General features: G+C 35.0%; 1 protein-coding gene across 13 annotated transcripts in view; it reads left to right on the top strand.

The window, feature by feature from the left end:
- ZCCHC7 (zinc finger CCHC-type containing 7) overlaps nt 1–9,513 on the top strand; it is a 279,525-nt gene that overhangs the window by 52,939 nt on the left and 217,073 nt on the right. The window lies entirely within an intron of this gene.

The following is a 9,513-nucleotide window of genomic DNA, read 5'->3' on the forward strand; positions in this document are numbered from 1 at the left end:
GTACCTTTGATGTGATATAACGAGAATGACAATTTACCTCTGGTTTTCTTTTCTCAAAACCCATAACCCCAGCCTAACCACAAGGAAGACACCAAACATCCCAATTTGCGACATTCTGTAGAATATTTAACCCAGTATTCCTCAAAAACAATGTAAGTCAGAGATACAGTTACAGCCAAGAGGAGCGTAGGGAGACATGACAACTAAGTGTAATGTACTGTCCTGGATAGAATTCTAGAACGGGGGAAAAAAAAAAATTAAAAACGAAAGAAATCATGTATGAACTTTAGTTAATAAGGTATCAGTATTTAATTAATTTTGACAAATTTACCATACTAATGTAAGATGTCACTATTATAATAGGGGAAACTGGCTCTGGTGCTTATTAGAACTCTTTGTACTATCTCCACAATTTTTCTGTAAACCTGAAACTGTTCTAACTCTAAACCTAGCTGGTAATGGTACCTTAGTAATTAAAACACCATGCTGATGAGTATATGATTTCTGGCTAGCTTTATGAATCCCATGAGAGAATTTGGGTATGTCAGTCCAAATTTATCACTCTAAATGGAAAATCAAGGTAGGTTCACTTTATTAAGAATACAACAGTAACATTATTTGCCTTTATAACTTATAGCATATCCCAGCGTTACCTACTGTTTGTACCCCCACCTCCCCATTCAGACCCATTGCTTTTCCACTGGCCACCCTGCTCCCCGACTCCCCGCCAAAAAAAAACCAGGAAGGAAAAAGGAAGATAGAAAGGAAGGAAAGAAGGTAAAAGGGAAAATAGAAAGAAAGGAAAGAAAGGGGGAATGGAAAGAAGAAAACTCAAAATGGTTGGCAAATAAGCTTCTATATTTCAAAGGTTATTGTGAGGATAAAACTCTTATAGTTATGATATAAAAGATTTAATGTGGTGTTGGTACATGTTGGAATATTTCACAGTCAGTGTAATGAGCACTGATACAAAATTCAGGTATTGCAGCAAACATATTTTGAATTTACAGATATTAAAGTAAATTTTGGATTTCTGTTAAGAAACAAGTAAAATAGCCCATGAGAGTTTTGTGGATATCTCAAGTAAATTTCGAAGGCATTTTAGAAATGTTAACTTGCTAACTCTATAGGTGACTAAAATAGAATAAGCTTTTTATAAATAGAGAAGATTGAGAAATTTTTAGGTATGAAATTAATGATCTGTATGATGAGTGATAGAGATATTTTGCAAATCAGTGTGATATTTACTCTGTCTCTTTTTGTTAAAGTGTTTTATTTACCTTTCTTGTGTTTGACTGTCATATTCTTGATGTTATGTGGTCATTATTTCTTTGCCTCTGTCATGATGTACTGTTTGCGTCTTTGCTTTAGTTTCTTGATCTTGAAAATAACCAGGCATCCTATTTACATGAAGCAGATAAGCATAACCCATGTAAATCTTCATTGACTCACTGAGAGGTGGTGTGTGTTTTTTACCTTTTTCTTTAAAATTATTTATTTATTTATTTATTTTTGCTGGCAGCCTTAATAATGTTTTCATAAAATGTGATCGATTTATAAATGTGTTTAACATGCCTTTCCCTTTTTGTCTTAGTGCTTTGCTTCTAAGTTGCAGATACAGTGGGTGAACAATACCCTGTGTGGTGTGACAGGTAAATTTCCCAATTTACCTGCCGTAATAGTATGCTGTGTAATGCCATTCAGTCATCTCTGAATTTTACTTGCCTGATTAGTTGAGTGAAGCAGATTTTCAATTTAAATGTAACTTCATCTGCTTGATTAAAAATGTAACAGAACATTATCTGCTGCAAATAAATTTCAGTGGAAGAGATGATTTTTGCCTGTTTAAAAATAACATCTGTTTATGTTGGCTGGAAGCAGACGATTAATACCTCTCTAATTTCGAGGTTTACCAGTCCAGCTCACCTGTCTTTTTGCATGGATAGTTGAAATTGATGGCTGTCGAGTATAAACATTTACCTGTTGATGTTTAGTTGATGGATTTCTTTTTTAAGGATAATACAGAATCCCATCATTGGGCATTCATTTATTTGCTGCTCATCAAGATGATTGACAGTTTTGCCAGCAACATGGAAAAAGAATCTTCCTTCATGATGCATAGGAGAAAAATTTTACCCCTCAGTGATGAGTGCCCTACAGAAAAACATTCTTGTAGATTCTTTTTCATAGTTGGTATTTATTTGAGTTTAGAGTCCATGAGTATAAATTTAAAGTCAAGTGCGTAGTAAATTAGGGTGGTACTCCCCTGCTAGCATTTTTCATCAAGTGATTATATGTATAGGCTATAAGGACAAGGAGAAGGATAGGAAAAAGGAAAATGGTTATTTTTTTCCCCTGCACTTAGCATAGTGTTAGGCATGTAGTAGACTACTCAATAAATATTTATTGAATTTGAATTAAAAATTAGGTGCAGAGTATGTTTGATATTCCATAAATGTAATAGACTAGATTTCATTGGTTTAAATATGTAGTGAAAAAATTATAGGAAAAAGGAATTACAGAATGTTAATTGATCTGTTCGTTTTTTAAGTGAAAACTTCTTTTTAGGAATTTATTAAAAGTAGATTTTTAAACACAGAATTCTCTTGTAAACATCCTCTAGTGGGGAAAAAAGACATTGCGTATTATTAGTTTTTCTAACTGGTAAGTAAAATTGGATTGAAAAAAATAGATTCAGAAAATTCTAATATTGATAATTCAGTGATACATTTGGTGGTTTTTTAAGTATATTCAGTATATGGTAAAACAGTATTTGTTTTCTGAAAATTGCTGTAGTTTTACAATCTGAAAAAACATTGTCTTCTTGAATGCTGTATTTACTTTGGTGGAATATTTTGAACATGCTACTTATTTGTAGAGGAATAATTTTGCATTCTTTTGATAACATATTTGTTGTCCTTTGTTATAAAGCAAACATAAATATTATTGGCTTAACTGTTACTGGATTGATATATTGCAAGCTCTTATTTTAATTTTAACGGGTTCTTGGCCACATTGTATATGATTTAAGCTGAAACTGTTTCAGACAGATATTTGAGGAGATTTGCTTTTTATCAAAATGCTTCAGATCACAAATCAACAATATTAATCAATTTTTGTTCCCAAATATATAGGATACTTTGTTTTAAGTGAGACTGTATAGGATATTTAATCTCTCATTTGTAGATTTGGTCATTTTGGATGATATGATTGTTTTATTTATAAAGCATAAATATTTGGAGATTGTTTTTCAATACATCATGGTATTCCTTGATATTTAGCAGAAGTTTTTGCCATAGCGCTTTATGGAAACAGCTCAAACTATTAAAATACATTTTTGGTAAGCATATTTTTATAAGCATATTTGGTATGTTTTATGCTTTAATTATTAATTTATAATTTATTGTAACAAATTACTTTGTGTAGTGTTTTTTTTAAAGCAGATCAGCTCAACATAAGAAACTTAGAATATTGTTTTGTAGCTTTATTACCTTGTCCTTCCCTTTTATTTATAGTTTTCAGGGGAAGATGAGATTTTTTTCAGTTTCACTTGTCCAGATGATATTTAATGTAGAATGCATAAACTCAGAAGAGTAGTTTTTACCTAAAGAAGAAGGGACTACTACTTCAAATTGTATTATCACTTAGTTTGACTTCAGTGACTTTTGCTCTGTGATTTGCATTGACTTCAAAATTCTGTGCACATATCTCAAAAGCAGGTGACAACATTCATAGCAACATTATTCATAATAACCAAGTCTTGGAATTAATCACTATATCCATCAGTTGATAAACGGACATACAAAATGTGGTATATTCTTAAAATGGAATATTATTCAGTCACAAAAAGGAATGAAGTACAGATTCATGCTGCAACATAGATGAGCTTTGAAAAAATACTAGTAAAAGAAATGAGACACAAAAGCCACATATTCTTTGGTTCCATTTATGTGAAATATCCAAACAGGAAAATCCATACAGATGGGAAGTAGATTATTAACTGACAGGAGCTGGGAGAAGGTGGGAATGGAAAGTGACTCTAATGCATTTGGGATACATAGAAGATGTTCTGGATCATGGTTTTACAACTTTGTGAATGTACTAGAATACATTTGCATATTTCAAAAAGGTGATTTTTTTTTAATATATAAAATTTTTTTAAAATTTGAGACGGGTTCTTGCTCTGTCGACCTGGCTGGTCTCAAACTCCTGGGCTCAAGCGATCCTCCTACTTCAGCTTCCCAAAGTGCTGGGATTCAGGTGTCAGCTACTGTGCTTGGCCAAAAAGGTGATCTTTATGGTATGTGAATCATATCAATGTTTTTAAAAAGGGAGTTGAAATATATATAAATTGTTGGTTTGTAGAGATATTATTACTAGATTAGCTAGTCATTGCTAATTCTTTAACATGCTGTAATCTGATGCTGCCAAGACTGAAAATGTTGACAGGGAAATAGGCTGCAAGTTTGAGGCTGGCCTTTTAATGAGTTTTTTAAAAGTTATAAAATTACAGTTGTCAGTCTTGCCTTAAAATCTTAAGAATAGCATCTCATTATACAGGCACATTCATCTATTAGCATTATTATTATTATTATTATTACTATTACTATTATTTGTGAGATGGAGTCTCGCTCTGCTGTCCAGGTTGGAATGCAGTGGTGTGTTTTTGGCTCACTGCAACCTCCACCTCCTGGGTTCAAGCGATTCTCCTGCTTCAGCCTCCTGAGTAGCTGGGACTACAGGTGTGCGCCACCACGCCCAGCTAATTTTTGTTTTTAGTAGAGACAGGATTTCACCATATTGGTCAGGCTGGTCTTGAATTGATCTCGTGATCCACCTGCCTTGGCTTTCCAAAGTACTGGGATTAGAGGCATGAGCTACCGCACCAGGCCCAGTTGTAGTAATTTCAAAGATGGCACGTAAGACAGCCTTGTGGAAAATCAGTCCATCTTGAAATTGTGTTATTATTATTATTTTTTGAATAGGAGATTTGCTCTTGTTGCCCAGGCTGGCGTGCCCTGGCGCCATCTTGACTTACTGCAACCTCTGCCTTCCGGGTTCAAGCGATTCTCTTGCCTTAGCCTCCTGAGTAGCTGAGATTACAGGTATGCATCACTACGGCCGGCTAATTGTGTATTTTTAGTAGAGGCAGGGTTTCTCCATGTTGGTCAGGCGGGCCTCGAACTCCTGACTTAGGTGACCCCCACCACCCCGCCCTTTGGCCTCCCAGAGTTCTGGGATTACAGGCATGAGCCACTGCCCAGCCTGTGTTGTTATTTTTTAATGTTTTAATATATTCATTTTAGTATGAGAGAATGACAGTTTTTAAGGTACATGATAGGTAGGTACTTTGTTAAATTTAAATTACATTTTGGAAACCTTCTGTAGTTAAGTACTAGTTAAGCTAATACCGAGGACTTTTGTGTCATACTTTGTTACGGAGCAGTGTAATATGTGTATGTTGTTAACTGAATCAATAAATCTAGGAATTAACTTGATCTGTATTATCTGATGATTCAGGGGCTGGTATCGTTGATAAAGTAAGTTATTCCCTGTTTTACTTATTCCTTAGTGGCAGTTTTCCAGGTTCCCATTATTGGCTTGCATCCAAAAAACAGCATTTAAAATATTCTGCCAGAGCTGGAAGAACAAGAGGTGCTCTATTTTTTACTGATAGGACCTGGCAGGATCCTATTCCTGCTCTCCTGATTTCTCATCCTCAGTCCCCTGACACTGCTGTTCTGGAATTCTTTTCTTTTCTATTTGGTGTCAGTAGGGAAATACATAGTACTAATACCCTGAGAGAGATTGCTAGCTTTATTGGTGATTTGACTGTCTCTTAGCTGGTAAAATGCTATTTTATTACCCAAGTTTTAACCTCTCTCTGGTGATTTGTTGTTAAAGTCAGGCTGCATGTGGAGTAGGTTCTTATAAATCAGTTTGCTCAGGCATCCTTCTTAGGAAGCACTCACTTGCATGACTGTTTTTGAGATAACTCTTTGAGTGTTTGGAGAGGTCTGTTGTAACTTCTGAAAGGCATTGTTTTTACATATGAGTGTTCCAAAATTCATTCTAAATGGTCATGAAAATAAAAGGATTCACATTTTAGAATGGCAGTAGTCCCTGAGGACTGTCTGTCTCTCAGATTTCCTGTGTGTTTTTAGAAATCTTAGTGTAACTTAGATTTCCACGTACCTGATTTGTGAATGTGCCTATTAGAGGGAACTTGGTGAGATCTGTTTCTTTTTTTTCTTAACATGTGTTGTCTCCTTGACCCAGACTTTGAAACTAAACATAGACTTTTATTTGCTTACACTTCAGGAGGGAATTGGCAGATATCAGGCCAACAGTTTCTAGAGTTCATGGGTGCCATCTACAAATAGTCAGTCATGGTTTTTTATTGTATTTTAAAGTCCCCAAAAGATACCCTGCTATGTTATGTTCATCTACTGTAGGTGATCACTTAATATCCCTTAGGAGTTTTGATCACTTACCATCATTTGGACACTCAGTCCCCATTCTGGGTGTCCCATTTCATCTGGTGTTAAATGCTAACACCAGATATCAGGTTACAGTTTAGAGCCTTTAAGCAAATAAGGTGATATATCATTTTGCATATAAATGTAAATTGTTCTTGTTTCCTGCTTAAAGGAATGAATGAGTTTCTGAGGGCTGCTGTAACAAATTACCACAAACTCGATGGCTTAAAACAGCAAAAGTTTATTCTCGCAGAGTTCTGGAGGCCAGAAGTCTGTTGGCAAGCTTGGTTCCCTGTAGAGCTCTGAGGGAGGCCTGTCTGTGCCTCTTTTCTGGTGTCTGGTGTGGCTGGTAATCCTTGGCATTCCTTGGCTTGTGATTGCATTACTCTAGTCTTTGCCTCTGTCTTCACTTAACTTTGGTCTCAAATTTTTTTCCTCTTTTTCTTCTATAGACACCTGTCTTTGGTTTCAGGGTCCTCTCTAAATTCAGGATAATCTCACCTGAAGATCCTTAATTATATCTAGAGGGACCCTACTTCCAAACAAGGTCACATTCACAGGGACTTGGGGTTAGTAATTGGATATATTTTTGTGGGAGGGGACACTATTCAATGCACTATAAGGAATATCTGTTCATTCATGCATTTTTTGACAATTTCAGCAGATTTGCTAAACATCTCACATTATACGGTAAATATGTTATACTTTCTTTCTGGGACATAATATTTTGGATATTGTATTATTTCACATCTCATTCAGTAAACATAAACTCTTTTACACTGGGATTTTGTGGGTTGGGGGTGTGTGGAAAATCTGTTTTGTTAAACTTAGTTTACTATAATTTATTTGGACTATTAAAAACATGTTCTAAACATGACCATGTGATTCTATTTAGTTTAATATTATTTTTTAGTTCCTTTTTCTTTTCATCCCACCTTTTGTGGATAGCGTATAAAAAAATCTTGAAATTTGGGGTAAGAGAAATGTAAGAGATCAATCCACTTCTAAGGCTGACATCATTTTCAGAGTAACTGATTCCAAGGATGAGCAGAATATATTTTATTTAATAGCTGTGAGAGGTGGATTTTCATAAACTTTTATCCAAAGTAACAAGATTCTCACATTCAGTGTAAAGGGTGTTATGAAAATGTAAAGTTCATTAATATGCTGTATATTTTTATCCCCTTGAATGTAATTTAGAGATTATATACTGTAATAGGATTTATGACATTATACTGTTTAATCTTTAGGGTGTTACAAACACATCAAGGACAGTTGGCGGTAACTGAAGTTTGCCTGCATTTTAAGAATGCATTAGTGTTGCTGTGTATCATGTATTTTTCTAAAAATAAAAATATATATATACTCTTAGAATATTTACAGATTCAAAGATTTTTTTTTTCCTGTAGGCCAAGAATAAAATCTTGAACTTACATGATGAATTAAAGAGGGAATGATTCATTTCTATGGTTAGGTTTTAATAAATACATGAGGGATGATTTTGGCAGTTTTTCAAAGTATTTGTTCCTGTGTATCTGAATTTGCACCTACTCTGTAACCTAACTAGGATTTATAAAATGAAACAATCTCTTCTCTCTAATTTGGCACTTGATAGGAGCTTTGACTTTCAAAGGCAAGTGTATTTTTCTGTCAGGAATGTCTTGCCATTCTAAAATAAGACAAGTAAAAGCAATGTACTAATGAAACTTCTTCACTGCTTTTTTCTTTGTATATAGCAAATACACTGATATTTTACTGGCATAAAATGTGTATTTTAGTTTAGTCTTTAAATTATTGCTCAATGGTTTTTGCTTATTTTAAGCCATTATTATTTCCTTTCTGTTGGATTTGGATAGTTGGGATTGTAAGCTTCTAAAGGGCAAAGAATATATCTTTTCAACTGTGGTCTTGATCAGCAGTCCTCAACTTTTTTGCCACCAAGGACCAGTTTCGTGGAAGAAAATTTTTGCATGGATGGGGGTCAAGGGGATAGTTTCAGGATGAAACTACTGCACCTAAGATCATCAGTCATTAGATTTTCACAAGCAGCTGACAGCTTAGATCCCTTGCAAGCGAGTTTGCAGTAGGGATTGTGCCTTCATGAGACTCTAATGCAGCTGCTGATTTGACAGGAGGCAGAGCACAGGTGTTAAATTCTCGCCTGCCCACTGCTCACCTCTGCTGTGAGGCAGGTTTCCTAACAGGCCACAAGCTGGTACTGGTTGTTCCCCGGTGTTTGGGGACCCCTCTTCTTGACAGTGTCATACACAGGTAGACACTTTTAAGCTGTTTGATATCATTGTTTCCACTTTGGGAGATGGGAAGATGAACGTAATGAAATGAGGAAAGTGGCTATGCTATTAAAGATATGTGGATATCTGATTTCTCACAGAATTGGCTCTCATTAAAAGATAAAAGTGGCAGTTTTATGAAGTCTTTTTGCCCTATTTTGTGTTGGGTGTTCAGTACAGATGCAATTTTCTGTTTTGCTTTGTTTTTTTGATGCAGTCGGTTGAATCCACTGTTGTCGAACCCATGGATATGAAGGCATGACTGGCCTGGGTTGAAAGGTCTTTTCTATTAGAACTTAAAAGTACTATACCACTTTCTTTTGTTCTCTGTGGTTCCTGATGAGAAATTCTCAGTTTTTAAAATTTTGTTCCTTTATGAGTAATGCAAATGAAACTTAAGAATTTGAAAATTTGAGTTTTCAACCATTATTTACTCAAATACTTTTTCTTTCTCCACTATGCTCTCTTCTTCCCTTCTGGAACTTGACGAAATGAATATTAGACCTCTTGATACTGTTGTCCCATAAGTCCTTGAAGTTTTTTATTTTTATTTATTTATATTTTATTGTTTTAAGAGACAGGATCTCACTGTGCCATCTCAAACTTCTGAGCTCAAGCAGTCCTCCTGCTTCCACCCCCTCAATAGCTGGAACTATGGATGTGTGCCATCATGCCTGGCTAATTTTTTTAATCTTATTTTTTGTAGTGTTGGGATCTCACTGTTGTCCCAGTCTGGTTTTGAA

This window comes from Saimiri boliviensis, chromosome 2 (assembly GCF_048565385.1).
Source record: "Saimiri boliviensis isolate mSaiBol1 chromosome 2, mSaiBol1.pri, whole genome shotgun sequence".
Lineage (NCBI taxonomy): Eukaryota > Metazoa > Chordata > Mammalia > Primates > Cebidae > Saimiri > Saimiri boliviensis.